At 49.9% G+C, this 22,737-nt stretch overlaps 1 protein-coding gene across 10 annotated transcripts in view; it reads right to left on the bottom strand.

The window, feature by feature from the left end:
* Nsd2 (nuclear receptor binding SET domain protein 2) overlaps nt 1–16,677 on the bottom strand; it is a 78,231-nt gene extending 61,554 nt beyond the window's left edge. The window contains exons 1-4 of one of the 10 annotated variants that reach the window (XM_087187770.1): nt 16,530–16,646; nt 8,091–8,168; nt 2,060–2,155; nt 1,615–1,747 (exon numbers count right to left, since the gene is read on the bottom strand). The gene's annotated coding sequence lies outside the window, so the exon portion shown is untranslated. Of the gene's footprint in view, nt 1–1,497; nt 7,376–8,090; nt 8,169–8,422; nt 15,322–15,358; nt 15,490–16,529 lie in introns of those variants that run through there. The other 9 variants (XM_021260408.2, XM_087187771.1, XM_021260411.2 and 6 more) reach the window with 9 other exon arrangements.
* Between the last annotated feature and the right edge of the window lie 6,060 nt (nt 16,678–22,737).

The raw sequence follows: 22,737 nt of genomic DNA, 5'->3' as shown, positions 1-22,737 counted from the left end.
CCAGGGCCTCATGCATGCTAGGCAAGTGCTCTTTGCTGGGCCTCAGGACCAGGGCCACGTGACACTTTAACATGTCTCCATGCACCTTCCCTAGCGGGGAAGGGAACAAAGTCTACTTCCAAGTGACTTACATTCCAAGAGTTCTAGGAGCCCAGAGAGCATAGAGTAAAGGGGATTTTCAAAAGGATGACAGGAAGTGGGGATTTAGCACAGCGGCACCCCGCCTGCCTAGCAAACGCAAGGTCCTGAGTTCGATGCCCAGTACCACAAAAAAAAAAAAAAAAAAAAAAAAAAAGAATGACAATTAAACAAAACTTTGTTTCTGATTAAAAGAGCTCCCTGGGCTCTGAGTAAGATAATAAAAACAAACCAATGCCTAACCCATAGTGCTGCAACCACAGAGCACAAAAAGCAAGAGAAAGAAAAATCTTAAAGCCCATGTATCTATCCCAGTACCACCAAAAAAAAAGTTAACTGCCCAGACTCAGCAAGAGACAGTAACTACCGACCTTGGCTCATCCTCAACTGACAGAGGTGACATCTCCTTACCATGCTAAGGGAAAAGGGAAAATAATTTCCCACCTAAAACCTTATGCCCAGCTATCTTACCATCCATCATGAAGCACTGGAAGACCCCATCTCAAAACAAAAACATAAAAGGTAAGAGGAGAGTTAGCAATTCTATAATTTTTACATTTAAAAAGAATAAGAGGCTTCCTTCTCTACACTTATCTTCATTCCTTCTAAAAATTCCAATTTAAATGACAATAAAGACATTTTTAAAGTGTAAATCTAGAAAGACAAAGAGAACACAAGGGATAAGTTACAGGTCTCCAACCTGCTTCTGGATGCGGTTCAGTAGTGTTTGCCTCCCATGTGAGGCCCTGGGTTCCATCCTCAGCACCTCACATACACACACAAATATGTGTGTATCCCCCTTTGCACTGCCCCTCTTTACCCTCTTCCTCTGTCTAAAATAACAGATGTTCTTCTACTTTCTTGTCATTATTTTTAGATTTCACATATTAGGGAGAATATATACAGTATTTGTCTTTCTGAGTCTGGCTTACTTCACTCAACATCCACCCATTTTTCTACAAATGACAAAATTTCATTCTTTTTCTGGCTGGCTAATACTCCATCGTGTGTGTGCAGCACATTTTCTTCAAGCATGTGTCTGCCGATGGCAGCGAAGCTGGCTGCACACTGTGTCTGCTGTTTATTGGACCACACTACACACGGGTATGGGAGCCCTGACCTCAGTGTGCTATTGCTTCAGGTGTGTACCGAGGGGCGGTCTAGCTGGACAGGTGGCTCTGCGCTTAGTTCCAGGAGCCTCCTTACTGATTTCCCCACAGTGGCTATACTAATTCACATTCCCACCAGTGGTAAGGGTTCCTCTTGCCCTGTACCTTTGCCAGCACTGTTGGGGGTGGGGGCGTAATTCTTGACCAAGGTGAAATTCTCAGTCATTCTGAACACTTTCCATAAACTTACTGGGCAGCAAATGGCTGTTCTCAAAGTGTGTTTAGGGATCCCACAACCAGTGCTCCTTCACAGACAATGCACTGTGTGAATGTGTGTGCTAAGAGGCGGCCACGCAGACCTACGTGCCTCAGGGAGAAGGGCCACTGCCCAGGAGGGCCCGGGCAAGAGCGGTCACTGCTCAGAGCAGCCACGGAGCACCAGGCTGTTTCAGGGCTGGAAGGGTGATGAACGAAATGCCTTACGTTGCAGGGCTTTCGATCTAGAGGAGAGAAAGAGAAATTAAGAAACACAGGTGTGACCTATCAGGGAAAGAGGAAGGGGTGGAGGCCAGGAAAATCACCCTCTCCACCAGGGGGGTCCTTCCCCTTGGCCAGAGGTCGGCCACAGCCCGCCCTGGTCATTCTGCAACTCCAAGCACAGAGTCACCTTGGAAAGGTATCGACACTGGGAAAGGGGGAGGCCCAAGGGACAATTCCAAGCCAGGCGGTGAGAGGGACCAAGCCCTGAGCCCTCCTCCAGCAGCTAAAGACAGATTTCAGTGAAAAGCCCAAGCGTGCAGAGCATGACTCACGGACACCTGCACTCTCCTCGCTCTCTGATGTCTCACAGCCATCCACCCGAAGCACACCCTGGTGCAGCCATGGCTGCAGGCAGTAGAACCTCCATTCTGTAGACAAGTCGCCGTCAGGGGAACGGATTAGTGCTTGCTAGAACAGGGCGCCAGGCTTTGACCACTTTACTCTGATGTTCTGTCCTAAGTTTATCCTGATAGGGTAGGGCTTACCCACAGCAAGCCTGATCCTCCTGCAGAAACACACCTACAGAAGAACCGTGTGACTGACTTATCTTCCTTTTTGTTTGGCCTCCAAAGTTCAGAGCTTTCAGGTCTGCTTCCCTCCCTCGGATCCATCTTCACCTCAGATGGCACACAAGCTGATGCACTCCTTGCTCCCAATGACTGGGTTTTCCCCATTTCACTCTCTGTAGTCTTCTTTTGGTTTTTTGAGACAGAGTCTCACTATACAGTACAGGCTGCTCTTGAACTCACTATGTAGCCGAGGCTGGCCTTGAATTCATGGCAATTCTGCTTCAGCCTCCTAAGTGCGGGATTACAGGCGTGCGCCACCATGCCTGGCTTACTCTATGAATTTTTAATGTAGTACGTCAACACCTTGAGGTCCTCATGCAATACTTGGAGGAACATAAAACTGTGCAGTTACTGTGACAGACAGTCTAATGGCTCCTCAGAAAGCTAACCAGAGTGGCCATGTCCCCTGGCAATTCTGCTTCTGACCACCCACCAGGACAGCAGAAAGTATATATGCATACAGACTTGCACAGGGACATCTGTAGTGGGGTTACTCCTTATGACAGAAACCACCCCAATGTCTACCAACTGAGAAATGGGTAAACAGAGGTGGTCTATCCACGCAAAGGGTATTACCCGTAAGGAAGAGTGAGGTACTGATTTATGCTGTGATAGGGATGAAACTCAAAAACATCAAGCTAAGTGAAGGAAGTCAGACACAATAATGCAGAACCCCATTTATATGAAATGTCCAAAACAGGCAAATCCATAGAGTTAAAAAACAGAGCAGGGCTGGGGATTTAGCTCAGTGGTTCCAGCGCCTGCCTCACAAAAGCCAAGATCCTGAGTTTGATCCCCGGTACCAAAAAAAAGAAAGCAGAGCAGTTGCCAGGGCAGAGGGGACAGAGGGGGAAGAGAATGAAAAGTTACTGTGTGGTGGGGGCTGGGGATTTAGCTCAGTGGTTCCGGCGCCTGCCATGCAAGCACAAGGTCCCGAGTTTGATCCCCGGTACCAAAAAAAAAAAGTTACTGTGTGGTGGCAGAGGGTTTCTTATTGGGATGATGAAAATGTTTAGGAATTAGGCAGCAGTAATGGTTGCACAACACTGAATATACTAAAAACCACTGAACTGTAACCATAAAATGATTTATAAATGACGAATTTTATCTCAAAAAAATGTCCAGGAGTTGGGGTGCAGCTCGACAGTGACCACTTGCCTAGCACTCATGAAGCCCTGGGACGGATCTCTAGCACCAGCAAAAAACTTCACAGAAAGGCACATCTTTTGTTGAATAAGAAAGGTACTAAGAAGTAAGCTGCACTGGCCACGCAGCTATGAAATGTTTCCCTATTTTCGGCTGAACCACACTGGTTCTGTGGGTTTGTCTTTGTTTTCTGCAGCACTGAAGCATGTGCTCCACCACCACGACGCCCCAGCTCAGCAGGGAGATTCCTACAGCACATTTTAACATGAGGCGTGTGAGTGTACACTGAGACATTCTCAGACTTTTAAAGGAATACTATGAAAATGTAAAAATATTTCCAAAGTAATTACAAATTACAGCAGTCTTCGTAACAGCATTTGTAATTGATAAGGAGACAAAAAACAGACAGCCAGATACTGTGTGTCCCCTACAGGCTTGCCAAGAAGAGGAGGAGAAAGACAGGAAGCAGCCACCAAACGTGCTGGCCCATGCCTGTAAGCCTCACTCTGGGAGGCTGACAGAGAAAGATCATGAGTTCGAGCCCAGTCTGGACAACTGGGCAACTTAATAAGACCCTGTTTCAAAGTAAAAAAAAAACTTAAAAGGACTGGGGATGTAGCTCAGTGTAAAGGTCCTGGGTTCAACCTCCAGTACTACAAAAGAAAAAAAAGACAGGAAGAAGGGATATAAGAAAGAAGAGAGAGGATGAAATGACAGCAAAGATGTATGGAGAGACAAGAAAGTGGAAAAGGTGAAAAGAAAATAAAAGGGGAAGGTAGAGAGGGAAGGAAAAGAAAGGGAAGAGGTAGGAAGGAAAAGGGAAACATGAGAGAAAAAGGAAATAGAAAGATATGTCAGCGAAACATCCATATAATAGGAGTTCCAAAAAGAAAAAGAAGACAAAAGCTAAGAAATAAATAAGAATTGTCCCATAAGCAAAAGGTTGAAATGACCCATCAGGGTGAACTCAAACAGGTCCCCACCTCCAGAGGGGATTTAGATTACAGGTCACATGCAAGAATTCCAAGTCTGAAGAGCACTAGACTTTTTAAAAGAGAACACATGCATGGGGTGCTCAAAAATAATGAAGCAATGCCTTCAAATTTTTGAGGAAAAAATTACTTCCAACCTAAATGATACACCTAGTTACCACGGCATGCAAGGTTTCAAAAGATGTTGCCTCCCACACTTTAAAACAGCTACCAGGTGTGTCACCAGAGGGGTGGGTTATTGAACCCAGGAGCACAGGTTTTGCCTCAGAAGACAGCACCAAGAAGGAGTGCAGGTGAGGAAGGAATACAGTCCCACCAGGAAATGGTCAGCAAGAGAAAAAAACGAACTGGCTGTGGTGGCACCCAATACTAGCACTGTGGGAGGCTGAGGCAGGAGGACTACAAGCTCACGTCCAGCCTTAGCAACTTAACAGCTTAGTGAGACCCTAACTCAAAATAAAAATTTTAAAAAGGGGTGAGGATGTACCTCAGTGTGAAGGGCTTGGGTTTAATCCTCAGGATCAGGGAAAAAAAAATTAAGCTTTCTACTTTGTCATAATGATATGTCCAGAAATCGCACACCTTTGAAAATAAGACATACATGAACTCTAGGTTGAAACGGTCATCTCAGTTTCTGCTCCATCATTCCTGTATCGGGAACTCAATCACAGGGAGGATCAGGAACAGGGCAACTCTGAGGAATGCCCTCAGCGGTCTGGGCCACAAGGCAGCAGACAGGGAAGGGCCAGGAGTGAGGTGCCAGCAGCTCAGGTTTCTGCCCTCCAGCATCATGCCCAGCCCAAGGGGCCACTTGGATCTCCACGAGTAGCAATGTACAAGGACAAGGTCCTGTTAAAATACATTCTTGACAGGTACAGCAGTTCTTATCTGTAATCCCAGCTACTCAGGAGACGGAGGAGGAGGATCACAAGTTTAAGGCCAGCCGAGGAACTTCACAAGATGCTGACTCAAAATAAAATGTAATAAGGGTTGAGCATGTAGCTCAGTGGTAGAACACTTGTCTTGCAGGCATGAATCCCTGGGTTCAATTTCTAGTCACACACACACACACACACACACACACACACACACACACACACACAGAGCTACTTCTAATGGGCTGTCAAGACATAGATTTCCCTCTTTTCAAGTTTTTCCCTTTTTTCAATTTATGGTAATGACCAGGACACTTGCCCCAAAGCAGAGAAGGTGTACTCTATTTGTCCTAGTACTATTTCCTCTGAACCAGTAGACGGGCATCAGTACCACTCCCCTGATCTGCAGCAGGGCCTGATAGGGCACTAGTTGCCTGGAATCTGCCTTTCAATGATTCAGTCAGATTCCCTGAGATCCCTACAACACCTGAGGACAGACTCATACCTAAAAAATATCCCTGAGCACAGCTTCCCAAGGCAGACACTGAACACATAAGAATCACAATTGTTTCCAAGGAGCTATCTGAAGTTGAATTTTAAAGAAATACTTTCTTTTTACAGATTTCAGAACTCAACAAAAAAGAACCCAATAAACTATTAACCTGACACATAATCTCAACTTGTCTTCTACAAATAAAGTACACAACGTATTTCAGATAAACACCGAAAGGCAGAAAACCTACTTTTCTCCCTGCATCTGTCCCAGCACCTCATCCTGTGAGATCACACTATGGTGCTCTTACACCACTACTGAGTGTCACACTTCTACCCTATCTGAGGAAGAGTACGCTACCTCAAGTTAGATGAGCTTCTCCCAGCAGTCTGAGCCTCCAAGCTACACAGGAACAGTGGAGGCAAACAAAAGGACCCGACCTGCAGGCCCAGACAGTGCTCAGCCATGCCCAGGCCACACCAGCGTGGACAGTTCTGAGGGCCCACAACCCCCACCACCATCCAGTTCTAACTGTGTGCTGACCTGGCCACCAACCATGGCCCACGTGGCTCCTTCAGCCCACACTTGCTAAGCATAACACTGGGACCAAACATGAAGAGAGCAAGTGTTGTTCTATCACAGAGCTTCCACTCCAGCTGGGAGGGCAGGCGGCGACAACAAATGGGCAGATTATAGGAAAAATAATCAGCCAAAGAGGATCAGGAGAGCAGAAGCATACAATTTTAAGTGGTCGGGGTCCAATGTGGGCTTCACTGAAAAACTGATACTTGACCAAAGGAAGTCAACAAATTTTTTATTTCTTCATGGGCTTTCTCTTGTTTCTGAGCTTGGAAACTGAAATGAATGGAACTGCTTACAGAAAGAATGCTTTGGTGGCACACACCTGTAATACATGCTCTGAGAGGCTAAGGCAGGAGGATTTTGAATTTGATCCCAGTCTGGATAACAAGAAGCTTAGCAAGTTTGCTTCAAAACAAAAAAATAAAAAAGGAGTGAGGATGTATCTCTGTGCAAAGGGCCTGGTTCAATCCCCAGTATCAGAAAAAAACCAAACAAACCACACTTTATCTGGACAGTGAACAGCATTCCCACCCCAGCTCTGGCAGACAAAATCTCAGGGGCCATTACTAACCACTCTTCCCTACATCTGTCTCTCTCACTCTCCCAAACGACACATCCTGTCACCTTTGCTCCAGAGTGCTTCCCAGCTGAGCCCACCTATTCTCTACTCCGGTCTCCAGGCCAGCCAGCCACCAGGTCTAAGGAAAGTCTCCTAAATGGCTTAGCAACAGGAAACTTCCAGACAGCAGCTCTCAACGGGAGGGTTTGCTACAACACAGGCTGCTGGGCCCCACTCCAGAACACAGGACTTAGTGACTCTAGGGTGGGACCTGAGACTGCATTTCTAATCAGTTCCCAGGGACTGATGCTGTCAGAACCCTTGAACGAGGCTATGGTACAGGAACAGGCCCAAAACTGCTGTTGGTTTATCTCAAGGATTCTTTCTTGTTCATGGTACACATCCATTTGTTCCTACAATTACAAACAGGAAAATGGGAAAATGATAAAGCGTCTCTCTCAGTACTTCCACTACAAGTGACATTTCATTTTCCGTTGACCAAAGCAAATCACACGGCTACACCAGATTTCAATCCTACCAATCGCCCACAGGAGAGACAATGGGACGATTCTAACCTGGAGAGAGTGCAGACTCCTGAACCCTTCTCCATAAACAACAACCTAGAGGACTCTGAGTTACACTGTGCAAGGGACATGAACTCGTGGCCCAACCCAAGCAAGCCCCTTAAAGCCTTTGAGGCCCTCCTGCTGCTCTTATGATGAAAACACTGAAAAAGCTGCCAGGTACCCCACACACACAGCCCAAAACCTTGGAAGGCACACCCTCTGCACCACCCACACCCGGCTGCTTCTCTCCTATGGTGGGCCTAGGCACAGGCTCTTCCCCCCTCCGGAATCCCCACACCCTCTCTCTAACAAGCATCATTCTCTCTGCTCCAGCATCAATTCATCAGGAAGTCTTCCCTGATACTCTGTTAATATAACAACCTCCCGACCAGATACAACCACATCTCTCCTTCATAACCTGTGGCGCTGGAGATTCCGAATAAACACAAACATGAACAGAATAGTTAGAACCCACATTCATACACACGCTCAACCAGGCTAGTCCTGATCCAGCCACATACCTGTCCCCAGGTGGTCTATCCTCAGTAAAGCTTCTTGCACCTCTGGTAGGGATTATTTTCTTAAACATAACAAAACCACTGTAACAGAATAAAGAGCCAGTTTCTTAATAAAACATTTCAGTGTTTCAATTTCTTTCATTCCTAGGAGGTAGGGTGGGGGTGGGGATGGAACCCAGGGCCTCGTGCAAGCTAGCCCTACCAGTGCTACTCCCAAACCCTTGTATTCCAAACTATAATTGCCCCAAATACCACAGTGGCATTTACTTATGTCTCCAGACAGACACAGATGCAAACAAGCCCAACATACTGCCTCAGCCAATGTGCCTCCAAACCTCCATCACAGGCCCTCCTTTCTCTCCCTGTGGAAGGGAACACGCTGCTAATTTTGAAGTTTCCCATGTTCTGAGATCTGCCAATGACAGCCCTGTGGCATAGTTTAGCACATTCCTCTTCCGTCTATACTTCCTGTAAATGGCTGTTAAACATGGAAGCTTGGTCAGATTCAGGTTTGATGTTTTGGGAAGGCCATTCCACAGATTTTTTCCAAAGATACAGTCTTTGTCCTCTCACTCTATTTCATCCCCTCCCAGTCTCTAAACTCCATAGGACCAAGAGTACAGGTTCTAGATCATCACTGGCACATAGCTTATACCACTCAATTATCTGTTCAATGAATAACGAAATGTCACAAGTCCACAGATGTAACAGCCCACCCCACCCACATATAAAGTTAGGTTAAACTTTCCCTGAGCAGCAGCACAGTGGGTTCACAGGGCCCAGACCAGGCCCTGCAAGAGCCCTATCTCCACCACAGTGAGCCTGGTGACTTCCCCCCAGTCACTAGGACCTTAGGAATTCAGTTTCTTTCTTTCTTTTTTATTTTTTGGTACTGGGGACTGAACTCAGGACCTTGCGCTTGTGTGGTGCCACTGAGCTAAATCCCCAACCCAGGGATTCAGTTTCTTTTTTTTTGGTATCAGGGATCGAACTCGGGACCTTGAGCTTGCAAGGCAGGAGCCTGAACCACTGAGCTAAATCCCCGGCCCCCAGGGATTCAGTTTCTTGCTGTGTGGGTACAGTGAAATGAAGAGAAAAGATTCAGTGCTCAAGGCTGCATATCGCAGCACTCTACACTGATGCCACTGACTTTTAGTCTTCAGGCCTGAGAAACACAGAAGCCTCCTATTCCCAACATATGTTTTAATAAAAAATACAGGAATTCTCTTTCTTGTTTGTTCTTTGAGACAAGAGTCTCACTATGTAGTCTATAGCTGGCCTTAAACCTGCTATGTAAGACAGGCTAGCCTCCAACTTGTGAGTCTCCTGCCTCAGTCTTCCAAGGAGAATTCATGTTCTTATATGAAATAAAATCCTTAGCTGAGCTTGGTGGCACATGCCTATTACCCCAGCACTCTAGGAAGACGAGGCAGGAGAATCACTAGTTCAAGCCCAGTGTGGGCAATTTAGCCAGACTCTGTCTCAAAAAATAGAAAACAAGAACCCTTAGGAACCTAGGTGTGGTGGCTCATGCCTATAATCCTAACCCTCGGGTGGCTGAAGCAGGAGAACCATCCCAAGTTCGAGGCCAAGTTGGGCTACATAGCAAGAGCCTGTCTCAAAAATAAAAATAACCGTGTGCTGTCCACATCCAGACACTGCAGGTAAGTCAAAGGGCTCTCCCTTGAAAAACTCAAAACTTGGAGAAGAGTGGGTGGGCCACTAGCCAGCATGCTGCCTGTTATAACGGGGCCTAACACTCACTAAGGCAATACAGCCCTGGCCCAAGACAAAGCATATGGTGCCTTGGGCCAGGTCTGCAACATTCGTTGGTAGGAACAGGGAGAGGCTTCCCAGAGACAAGGGCCAAGATGTGAGGAACAAAAAACGGGAACACTAAGGAAATCACTCAGGAAGCAACAGCACATGCAAAGCCCTGCAGGACAGAGCACAACACATCAGAGTGATCAGCAGCACGATAGCAAGCTCTTAGGGCAACCGCAAGGGGGCCAAAGAGAACACAAAACAAACAGGCAGGGACCACACGCCATGCCCAGGCCTAAGGCTTCCTCTTCCAGCCACCTGGACTACAAGGGCACATCTTAGGGAGCAAGGTGAGATCAGAGCCTGCTTTTGGAAAGAACAGAAGCAAAACAGAGACTAGACCCACCTTCTTTTCCAGGGGTTCAGTGAGGTCCAAGTGGGTCAAAATGGGGTACCACTACCTTTCAAACTGTAAATCCTAGAACCCCAGGCCACTCTTCCCCCACTTCCAGCCCACCTAACCAGAAACAATGCTCTTGGATCTGTCCATCTGCTCTTCCCACCCGACCTCCCATGCCTTAGTAAGCCATGTTTCCTACCCTGTCCTGGCCCAGGGGCCTCCTCACCCACCTCTGCCACCAGCACACGGCCCTGTCCTTTCCAGCCTCACATCAGGGCACACAGCCACACATCACCCTGCCTCATACAGGATGTGAGGCAGCTCACTCTCCTGATCACACAAAGGACTGAGGGTTTGTTCACTTAAACAGTCACTGAAAGCCTGCCAGTCCTTCAAGTGTCCTTCTAGGCTCTGGGGACAGACAACAGCCACAGCCACAGCCAAAGCAAGTGGCCATCCTCACAGATGTCTCAGCACAGGAAGAACAGACAGATACAAGTGAGGTATCACATGGGCTAAGGCCGAGGGACTGGCAAGACAGCAAAAGAGTACCTTAAACCAGGGTCAGGACAGGGGCTAAGGAGAACTTCAAGTAAAGACCCTAAGGAGGCAAGGATATGTCACACAAGCACCTGGGAGCACCCAGGCAGAAGAGACAACAGGTGCAGTGCTCTGAGGTCCTGGGGCCTGGGGCAGGTAAGAGGCCAGCATGGCTGAAATAAAAAATGGAGCTGGGCAAGAATGGGGAAGTCCAAGTGCTGAAGACATACCTACACTGCCTCCCAAGAGACGCAGAAAACCAGGGAGCCCTTCTAGTATGAGGTGTAAGCTAAGAAAAGGGTCCAGAAATTCACAGAAAAAGTGAGCCTCACATAAGGGTGGGTGCGCATGGATATGGGGTGGGAGAGAAGAATAAAAAATATCCAGAGGTCGGGGGGAAAGCATGCAGAGACAGGCTGAAAAAGTCAGAATATGGAGAAATAAGAAATACAGCCAGGGCCATGGATTTAGCTCAGTGGTTTCGCTGTCTGCTGCGCAAGCACAAGGACCCGAACTCGATCCCCCTAACAAAAAAAAAGAAGAAAAAGAAATACAGCCACATGGCTTCTCAGCTTTTTGGCTAAGATCAAGTGTAGAAATACAGCCAGGGCCGGGATTTAGCTCAGTGGCACCACACCTGCCTTGCAAGGTCCTGAGTTCAATCCCCAGTACCAAAATTAATAATAACAACAACAATAATAATACACCCAGAAAGCCCAGCAAGAGGCCGGTCTTAAACCATGTTCTGAAGAGTGGGGACTCATGGGATCGCATCCATATTTTAGAAAGACTGAGGGCAGTCAGAAACACGCTTCTTAGTCTGTGGGCCTCCACATACAGCAGCAGAAACGTAGGAGAAAACCACTGAAACATGAACACGCCGCTAACACTGATCCTCTAACAGCATAACAAATTTCATTCACATAAACTCTTCAAGCCAACCCCAGTCAACTTAAAAAGTGAAGTCCCAACTCCTTCCAGAAAGAAAAGATGCACTGCTTCCCTACATACCCTCTAGGGCGTCTCAGGTACTAGGGTTCTGAACTGTAGGACATCATTTAGCTTGACCAACACTGAGTTCTATCCTCGTGTATTTTGTTGAAACTATTAAGAATTACTGAAATTATGATCTTTTGAAATTCTTAATGGTCACTTGGATTTAGGAAGGCAAACTCAAAAAACAAAACAAAACTGAGGTCTGTTTTAATTTTTTTAACTACCAAAGCAAATTTCATCAAGTCAACCAGCTTTTTAAAAAGCTATCAACACACAAACACAAAATGCTGGAGAGCCCCTGGGTAACCAACATTGTCTTTTTCTCTCCACAATGTTCACTGTAAATAACCATTCCCAAAAAGGGAAACTATCAAGTCATACAGAGATAGTTTGTAAATATGAGTCTAACCCTCTAGGACTTTGGTCTCCCCTTTTCCTTCTGTATTTTGTATATTTTATGCTCTTTTCACCTTGTCCAATTAAACAGAGAAATTAGCAAGGAAGTTCAGCAGAAATTGCTTATTAGTAGTAGGTACAGGTCTGCTCTACTATCTGTTGCACCTGTATGCTTGCAATGTTTCATACCCAATTTCTACTTAACATCTGGCCAATCATGATGAGCTAAAGAAACCATCCTGCCAGCAAACCTGACCATGGCTCCCCAGCTCAAGCAGTGAGCTTAGCCCAGCCCCTTCTTGTCCATACTCGATGTCTTCCCCTTCTGCTCCAACAGGACTTATAAACAGCTCAGATCCTGGCACTAAAATGGGTTGTTTATCCCTAAAGCCATATGTCCAATTATTCAGCATTTACTGATGCTGACATGAGAAAACACCAGCAGAGGCCAGGCTGCCCAAGATGATGACCATCCTGCCCCCACAAGCTCATCTCACAGAGGAGAAAGGTCACATGCAGCCATTAAAAGGCTACACACTGGGCCAGGGATTTAGCTCAGGGGTTCTTCCGCCTGCCTCGCAAGCACAAGGTCCCAAGTTCAATCCCCAGTACCAAAAAAAAGCGAGTAAAAAGGCTACACACACAAAAAAAGATAAAAATAAAAATAAATTTAAAAAAATTTTTAAAGGCTACACACTGTGCCCCAAAAGGGAGGACCAGCAATGGTCCATGCCCAATAGCAAGCAGCCCACACCAAGGCCCAGAGTCAGGACAGGACACCAGATAGCTGGGGAACAAGGGCACATTTACATAGGCAGCCAAAAGAGGAGGCGGAGGCCAGGCTACTAAGATGCTTCTCCAAAGCTGTTACACATACTACGCACATGAGCAGTTCACCAAAGAAAATTCTATACTACAGGATTTCTCTCTTCCTTTTTTTATTTTTCATTTCATTCCATAGCACTAGGAAGATGAACCCAGGGCCTTTGCACTGAGCTTCATCCCCAGCTTTTTTTTTTTTTTTTCAGGGTTTCACTAAGTTGCCCAGGCTACGCTCATAGGATATTCCTAACCTCCTTATGGCATGTGCCACCACACCTGGCTGGGAAGAGCTTTTTGAGGAACTTTTGAGCAGACAGACCTCAATGAATGAAGAAATAATGAAATAAAACACGAGATAATGTTCATGAGTGAGACAGCTCACACCAGTGATGGCAAACCTTTTAGAGCTTTCAATGATAACAAATAGCCAGCTGCAGCATACATGATGTAGGTTTGCCACCAGTGGATGCTGTCCTTGTCAAGACTTGAAATTACTACACTATCTTTATAAAATGCGTTGACCCTTGTTCCTGTTCTGGCAGAGTTTGTACATGATTGGAATTATTTCTTCCTTAAATGTTATAGTTCAAGAGAAAAACCACTGATCTGGGAGTTTTGTGAAAAAGTGTTTAGTTACTGATCCAATCTCCCTCCCACCCCCATCCTTTTTGTTGTTTGTTTGCAGTGCTAGAAACTGAACCCAGTGCCTTGCACATGCTAGGCAAGTTCTCTACCACTGAGCTATACTCTCAGCCCTCCATTTCTTTCTTTCCTTTTTTTTTTTTTGGTACCAGGGATCGAACTCGGGACCTTGCGCTTTTGAGGCAGGCGCCAGAACCACTGAGCTAAATCCCCGGCATTTTTTTTTCTTTTTAGTACCAGGGATCAAACTCAGAACCTTTCACTTGTGAGGCAGGAGGCAGAACCACTGAGCTAAACCCCCGGCCGCATTTCTTTTTTTGTTGTTGTTGTTTTTGGTACCAGGGATCGAATTCGGGACCTTGCGCTTATGAGGCAGGCAGCAGAAACATTGAACTGAATCCCCAGCTACCACTTCTCATTTTTAACCCTATACAGACTTTCTGTCTTGGAATTCTTTTGGTAATGTTCTCCTTACTAATTTATCTTTTTCATCTAAACTTCTAAAATTGGTTATAACAAATATTCTCTTGTCCTTTCAATGGCTGCAAGAAAGAATTCCTTTTTGTGTCTGACACGGGGCATTTGTACTTTCTCTTTTTCCTTTACCTATCTTACCAAAGACTGAGTTGACTTCTATCTTCAGGGCTGGGGATGTAGTTCAGAGCACCTGCCTGGCATGCTTGAGGCCTGGGTTCCATCCCCACCACAAGAAAAAAAGAAGACAAAAACATTCAGTCCTCACTAATTATGAAAGCACTTACTTAGAAAAGGTCATTTGCTAGATTAAAAAGAACAAGACAAGCAGAAAACCATGGCACACATCTGTAATTCCAACACGGAAAGAGGCTGAAGCAGGATCATGCATCAAGTCCCACATGGGCAACTTAGCAAGAACCTGTCTCAAAAAATAAAAAGAACTGAGGATATAGCTCAGTGGTAGAGCACCCCTGGGTCTGATCCCTAGTCCTCAACAAAAATGGGGGCAAAATAATGAATTACAGACTTCAGCATCATCTTAGCACATTAGTTTACATGTGCTCTTACCTGAAGAGAATACTAGAGCTCGTACTGCACACATTTTATTACTGTTTTCTGTTCTCTCACCAGCACTTCTTAGTTAAGCCTAATTCTACCTACCTTCACGTGGTTTTTTTTTTTTGGTTTTTTTGTTGTTGTGGTTTTTTTGGTACCGGGGATCGAACTCGGGACCTTCTGCTTGCGAGGGAGGTAGCTGAACCACTGAGCTAAATCCCCAGCTCAATTCACGTGTTTTATATTGAGTCGTCAAAACTATTTTTAAAAAAGGAAGTAACTCATTAGTGTACATTCTGCCATCTGAGTAAACCTCATAAAGTCCTGACTACTAGGAGAATATCCTAACGGATATCAGGCTGGACATACTCCTAACTAACCCACAAGGTGTCTAACGCCTGACTCATTTTGCAATTCTGACTTGGTATTCATTTGGTTCCTCACGCTTCAGCAGATAAGTTTAACAGCCTTGTATGAACTGGTTGCATGAAGATAAACCCAGAAGTCACACTTGTAGCCTGTTTACCTTGTGGTTTTGCTATGTATGTCTCCACAAATCTCAAGTTAGGTTAGTTTACAATTACATATGAACCTTCCAAATATCTGCACACATAAGAACTCCCCATTATGCTTTTAAATTCATGCAGTTTAACCATGAGTCTTAATATGAAATGCCTACCGTTGAAATCACAAAGCTGGATTTCCCCACTGAGTAGAGTGGAGTTCTTCACAAAAGCTTACACAAACTCTGAAGTGAGCAGTAGTTCTCACTCTACCAACCATCAACCCAAAACTGAAGACTGCTGGCAGCTGAGAAAATGGAAGGAAAGGAAAGGAAATGACTCAAAGTAGTCGTAAAGCATGAGTCCTCTCTCTTCAACATCAGTCAGTCGGCAGTTTAGATTTGAACTGACGGGCCTAGGGAATGGGAGCCCCTATCAAAGACACACGCCAAGGGCCGTGCTCACAAGACTAGTTTCCTTCATGTGACTGTCTGGCATTGCGCTTTTTGGTATTGTTCTCATCACATTTAAATGTGTAACCCGAGCATATAAAACATTTGGAAAATTTAAAAGTTAAAGTCTCAGCTTCCTAAGTGGAACAGTTCCTAATTCTCCAAGTTGATCATCTTATTAAAAAGAAAACAGAGTGATCTTGGGCTTTAACTCATTTAAAAGTCAAGGCCTTGAGAGTACTGTTGGCAGTACCAAGCTGACTCCGAGCTCGCTCCTTAGCAAACCCGGCTACCCCTCACAGGCCGGCTGCACGCGCACCCCGATGATCCACCTGAAAGTGACCAGTACCAGAACCTCGACTCGGATCCCATCTCCACCCGAACGTCAGAGCCCGTCCTGATCTCGGGAGCCCAGGGAGCTCCGGCTGTGAGGGTCCCAGGGAACACCCATCCCAGTTCCTCCCGCCGGACTCGACGCCAGCATGTGTTAAAGGCCGAGATTTTAAACCCCCGCTCCTGCTCCCGGCTATCCCCCGACCGTCGCGGGGTCCGCACTCGCGGCCTGCGGTCAGGTCGGCTCGGCGGCGCGGCGCCCACCCTGGGGCTCCACCTGCGCGCCACGGGCCGGGGCCCAACGGCTGCCGCGCGTGTCCCCGCCGGGAGGGCAAGGACCCCCGCCCCCGCCCCCGCCCGGCTTCGCCCGCCCGCGCACAAAGACCGCCAGCGCCGGCGGGGAACAAAGGCGTCCCAGCCGGCACAGGTGCAGCCCGGCGCGGCCCAACATGGCGCCCCGCGCCCGTTAGTCGTTGTCCGCCCGCCGCCACCAGGCCGCGCCGCCCGCGCCCCTCAGGCCCGCCGCCCCCGGCCTGCGCCCCCGCCCCGCCGCCCCAGGGACCTGCGCGCGTCGCATCCTCGGTGCGTCCAGCGGCGGCGTCCGGCGAGGCCGCGGAGAGCGCGCGGGCGAGGGGGCGGCGGCGGGCGCAGCGCGGCCAGGCCGAGGCTCTCCGCGCGCGGCGCCGACCCCGCCCCCGCGCTCCCGCCCGCCGCCGCCGCCGCTGCCGGGCCGCCGCCGCCCCCAGAAGCCGCGGGAAAAGTGCGCGCCGCTGATTGGCTGCCTCTGCGCGGCGTCCGCGGACCGGGCTTTTCAAATCCGCGCCGAGGCCGCGCGCGCTGGGCGAGCGGGCGAGGGGCGGGGGCGCTGGGGCCCGGGGCCGGGGGCGGCGGGGGGCCGGGCGCGTGCCCGCTGGCTCCGCTCCGCTCCTGCGGCGCTCAGCTCCTCGCCGGCTCGCGGCGGCCAGCGGCTCGACTGCCGCGGCACGGCACGGCGCGCTGACGTCACGCCCGCCACCCAATCGCCGCGCGCGGTCCCGGACCCAGCGTGGGCGCGGACGCGGGCGCGGCGCCGACCGCCGAGGACAGCGCGGGAGGCGGCGGCCCCGCCCCACATTGCCCGGGCTGGGTCTTGCGGCGTGGCTGGCCGGCGCGGGGGCCCTGAGTGTCCGCAGGCGCGGGTCCTAGACCCGGCGCTGCGGAAGGGCGAGTGGAGCAAGCGCAGGGAGATGGAGAGGTCCGGGAGGCCAGAAGGGTCCACGAGTGACTCCCGAGGCCACGGGGACCACACACACACACCCGCAGGGACTGAGCAGCTCCCTGACGCTGCAGGAAGGGAGAGGTTAGAGACTCGAGGAGGGCAGCTGGCCCTAGGCACTGGAAGTTAGGCGCCTACCCTCCTGCAGGGCGGGGAGATGGGACCCTATCTCCATGGCTGCCCTTCCCAGGCACCCCCAAGCCGCAGCCTGCAGGCTCTACTGCCCACAGAATGGAACGTGGGCTCCTGGACCAGGGTCATGCACCCCGAAAGTGGGCTGCAGCTTCAAGACGTGCGCACAGGTCACCCACAGATACTAACAGGCACTCCGGGTGCTGAGACCAGGCGCCAAGGCCCAGGAGGCCACCGCACCTTGCTGTAGCCTTGGCCCTACCTGCTCCCTTGGCTTCTGGGTCTCCAGACCCGCAGGAGCTCGTGGTCCCGGGCTCCTTGCCCTCTGAAAGGAGTGAGAAAAACGTCCCTGAATCCAATCAGCATCCACGAAAAGCCAGCAGGATGAGCGAGGAACTGGGCAGAGCGCCCGAGTGAGGCTCTGTGTCCACAGCAGGAGAACAAACTGCCCACTGCGATCGGCCACAGCTTCGTCTGCTGTCTCCTGCACTGGAACTGGCCGGGAGCACACTGGAGTCCCCACAGAGCCTTCAAATTGCTTACCTTTCACCCAAACACTATATGAGGAGGCCCCACTGGGCCTGCGCAGGCTGTGGAGTCCATCAGCAGCTGGAAGAAACACCCTGCCCACTGACGTTCCCTGCCTGGATTCACCTCAACCCACAGGGACCCACTGGGAGGTGTCCAGCTGGGCAGGGGTCAAACCCCTCTGGACATGTAGGGGACAGTAGGTGCTTTCACCAGACAGATCCACCTGTCCCTCTGGGGCACCATCTCAACACTACCTGCACCTCCTAAATCTCCCCCACACTGCGCATCAGATACCACCACAGTTCATTCAGTTCCACAGACGGGGAATTAGGGCCACTTCCCCCCTCAAAAAAATCTGCATTTAGAATAGTGCAATCAACATGCAAGTTTATTCAAAGCATGCAAGTGTGTGTTTGGAGGTTCTTGAACAAAGTTATTTGGGGCTGGCTCATCTTTTGCCAACCAGTATGAGCCCTTCGGGTTGGGGATTTAGCTCAGTGGTGCTGCTGCCTGCCTCACAAGTGCAAGGTCCCATGTTCAATCCCTGGTACCAAAAAAAAAAAGGATGAGCCCTTCACCCCCACCCGCCCCTTTCAGTGCCTCTGATTAGCAATACTCACCCACCCCGGCCTGCATTTGGTAACATTGGAGAGAGAAAGAAAAAGATGTACGTGGAATCCCACAGATGTGGTCCTGGAGGGAAGGAGGTCCTGATCTCCAAGGGTTCATGTAGCTCCCATGCCAGGCTCCCATGTGGGCCCAAGTCAATGTGTCTGTCCCAAGGGGCACCTGTTTGGGCACACAAGCTGCCCTGATGTTCTGAGAGTGTGGGCAGCATCCCCAGTGCTGAAGGCTAACAGAGAAGGTGTTCTTGGAGGGCAGGCTGCAGGCAGATCTGAGTGGGAAGACCCCAGTCCCAAGTGAGGCAGAACACACGGGGACAGTAGCAGCCCCACTGACCATTTTTTGGTCTCTTCATGGCTCTGGGCGTGTCTCTGAAGCCTCCCACTCTGGCTGCCTGCACTCAGTGCCGCCTGCCTGGCGCCTACCGCTCTAGGAAGTACATGGATGCTCCCATGGCCCCAGCTGAAGGCCCCTGGGCCTCCCTGCTCCTCAAAGCCTCAGGCCAGCACCTCTCCGCCCACGCCCACACTGCCTTGAAAGAGCTGCTGCCAAAGGCAAGGCCCAGGCTCTTTGACCAAAGGAGCCCCTGAGCCCCTGCTCTGCTTCCCCATCCCCCACCAATGCTGGGGTCCCCCAGGGGCCAGGCTCATGGCTGTTTCCATGGGGATGTGTGCACTCTGACCCCAGCCTTTCTCCACCACAGGCCAAATAAAGAGGGCTTCCAAGTGGAAACCAGCAGGCTCAGGCTGCCCCTCCTCCCCTGCCCCAGGTGGCCCCTGCTTCCAAGCAGGAAAGAGAGAAGAGAGGCTCCGAGCCTAGGAAGTGCTGCAAGGGCCAGAGGGGCCCCCACCCCTGGCCTCCCCAGCAGCCCCTTCCCAGCCCTGACCACTGTGCTCTCAGACTGAATGCACACACTTCCCCAGGTGGGGCTCTGTCCAGCTCTTTCCATCCCAGCCCAAAGACCATTTAGGTCTTTGAGACCACCCTGGGTGTAGCAGCTGCAGCCACCAGCAGCCAGTGGGCTAATCTGTGAGGCCCTCGGGACCCTGAGGCTAGCAGTCCACTGAGACAGAGTCCTCCTGGGGCAAAGGAGATGGTCATGGCACTGAGAAGCCCTCCACCCCATGGTTAAGAGGCGTGAGATGGGACTTGAGTTCACACCCATGACCACTGCAGACCACTCCTCCCATGGAAGGCGGTTTCCCACAGAGGTTTGGGAAACGGGTTACCCACTCAGTGTCACCCCTTCAGGTCTCAGGTGAGAGACTACTTCCCCCCAGAGCTTCCTGAGGCAGTCAGGACTGGGGGTGGCCCCCAGGAGGGGACCCACAGCCCATGTTCATCCCAGGCAGCAGTACCTCCTCCAGAGCTGGACCACTGGGCTTCCAGATCTGGGTCCCCTGTACAGGTTTCTTGGGGTCACCAAACTACACAAAGCAACTGTTTCACAGTTCCAGAGCCTGAAAGCCTGAAATGGAGGGGCAGGAGGCTCTGGGAGGAACCCTTTCTCGCCTCTGCCCAGCTTCTGGTGGTGGCCCACCCTTGGCTGTGTCAGGTCATTCCCATTCCATCGTCCTCACGAGGCGGCCCTCTCTGCGCATCCCTCCATCTCTGTTTGTTTGTTCTCTTCTCCCGAAGACTGCAGTCCTGCAAGAGTAGAGCCCACCCTAAATGACCTCATTTCACCTTGATGACATCTGCAAACCTTGTTTCCAAACGAAGTCACATTCACAAAAGCCAGGGTTAGGACCTGAACTTATCTTTTGGGGGAGGGGGGGTACCGGGGATCGAACTCAGGTCCTTCTGCTTTCGAGGCAGGCGGCGGAACCACTGAGCTAAATCCCTGGCCCCTGAACTTATCTTTTTACCCCTCGGTTGAACAGGTTGGAACTGTAAACCTTGACCATAGCGCACTGGATGTTTCCAGAGCCACGGGAGGAAGCAGTGACTGACAGGCCTGAGCGCCTCCCCGAGGGCGCGAGCTGGCCCCTGCGCGCCGTCCCCACAAGAGGGCGGGTGCCCGCGGGCGCAGTCAGCTGGCGTGCGCCCATCCTTCCAGAACACTCCCCGGGCCGGTGTGGACAGCGGGAGGCCGAGGCGGGCCTGCGCAGGGGAAAGCTGTCCAAGCCTGCGCGTCCTGGTAGAGAGATGAGGCCGGCCGACGGAATCCTAGGAAGCCACTTCGACGCCCGGTCCCCAGGGTTAGGGACCCGGGGCCAGCGGAGCGGCTGACGGACATTCCCTCCCCGCCCCGCCCCGCCCCGCCCGCCCGGCCACGCCCCCGCTCCGGTCCCACCACTGGAGCCCCGCCCTGGCCTCCACGCCCACAGTTCCGGCCCCCTGGGGGACAGCTCGGTGACCTGTGGCCTCGCTGCGCTGTGGCGTCCCGGCTCTGCTCGCTCCGCCACACTCTCAGTTCGGGCCCGCCCAGGCCGTGTCCTGTTCCCCGCCCCCCAAGGCCCTCAGCGGATGACTCGTCTGCGGCTCCGGGTGCTCCAGAGGGAAAGAAGGGAAGCTGAGGGCCCGGCCCTCCATGCTCTCTCGACGCCCCCTGCCCCGGGTCCAGGACCAGGGCTTCCCTCGAACTACACTCTGGCTTTGGCTAAAAAGAAAACGGTTTTGTCCTAAAGTAGCACTCTTTTTCTAATTATGAAAACGGCAGGAAATTAAAACCCACGCTAGCAGAAAGAAGAATATTAAAGTTCATCCTAAACCCTGTACCTGCAGCGAGATCTTCAGGCAGCACTTTGGGCCGCTGCTTTTCTGGACTGCCAACAGCTCTGGGAACCTGAGCTGGGGCCTGGGGTCCCAGCCCCTCCAACACCCGGTTTTCCCCCTCCCCACAGCCAAGTGGGTCTTTTTCAGTAGTTCAGTGAAAAGCTCCAAGGGTAATACAGAATCTCCCGCCTGGTTTCCCTTAATGGTAACATCCTACATTTCCAGGGTAGCTTTATCAAAATTAAAAGGCCAGTACAGGCTGGGGACACCGCTCAGTGGCAGAGTGCTTGCCTGGCACCTCTAAGGCCCTGGATTTGATCCTCAGCACCACAAAATGAAGAGGCACAGAGAACAACGCTGGTCCCTTACTGTTGACTGAACATCAGACTTGATTGAGAATTTATCAGTTTTCTCACACAGGTAGAAGGGTCTAAGAGTGGTGGTGGTGAACAAGTGGATGAGTTGTTTTTTCTAAACTGAAACCTCAGTATTCAGGTTTAATTGGTGTTGTCACTTTGCAATAAATAAGTAGGTTTTGCAGAAACAATATGCTGGTGGATAGAATAGGTAGAACTCTTGAAGATATTGGAATAGGCAAAGACTTTATGAACAAAACCTCAGGTGCACAGGAGATATCAGAAAGAATCAACAATTGGGGTCTCAACTTGTTAAAAAGGCTTTTTTTTTTTTTGGTACCAGGGATCAAACTCAGGACCTTACAGTTGCCAGGCAGGCGCAGCACCACTGAGCTAAATCCCCAGCCCTAAAAAGCTTTTGCATAGCAAGAGAAACCACCAACAGAGTGAAAGACAACCCACAGTGTGGGGAAAAAAATTTTTTGCCAGCTCTTCCTCAAAGGACTAATATCTAGAATATATAAAGAACTCAAAAAATCAGATCTCCCCCAAATTTAAAGACCCAATCCAAAAATGGGCATCTGAAATGAATAGACACTTCTCAGATGAAGTAGAAACAGTAAATAAATATGTGAAAAAATGTTCAACATCACTTGTCATTCAAGAGATGCAAATTAAAACAAGGCTGAGATTCTTTTTTTTTTTTTTAACATTTGGCCAGGGGCCGAACCTACTCTACTGTGACCTCATTTTATTTTATTTTATTTTTGTTTTTGGTACCAGGGATCGAACTCAGGTCCTTGTGCTTGCGCAGCAGGCAGGGAAACCACTGAGCTAAATCCCTGGCCCCAAGGCTGAGATTCTACCTCAGTCCAGAAAGAATGGCTGCTATCAAGAAATCAACCAATAGGGGCCCGGGGATTTAGCTCAGTGGTTTCGCTCCCTGCTGCGCAAGCTCAAGGACCAGAGTTTAATCCCAGTACAAAAAAAAAAAAAAAAGCATCATACCACAGCGATGTACACACTCATGTTTATAGTGGCACAGTTTGTAATAGCTAAATCTTAGAAAGGGCCCATATACTCACCAACTGACAAATGGATAAAGAAGATGTGGGTTTTTTATACAATGTAGTACTACTCTGTCATAAAGAAGG

The sequence above is a fragment of the Heterocephalus glaber genome, unplaced genomic scaffold, assembly GCF_053883595.1.
Source record: "Heterocephalus glaber isolate CG9 unplaced genomic scaffold, H.glaber_assembly_v1.0 deba00001509, whole genome shotgun sequence".
Classification (NCBI taxonomy): Eukaryota; Metazoa; Chordata; class Mammalia; order Rodentia; family Bathyergidae; genus Heterocephalus; species Heterocephalus glaber.
The sequence above is the reverse complement of the archived record's forward strand: the minus strand, read 5'-3'. Positions and strand labels throughout refer to the sequence as shown.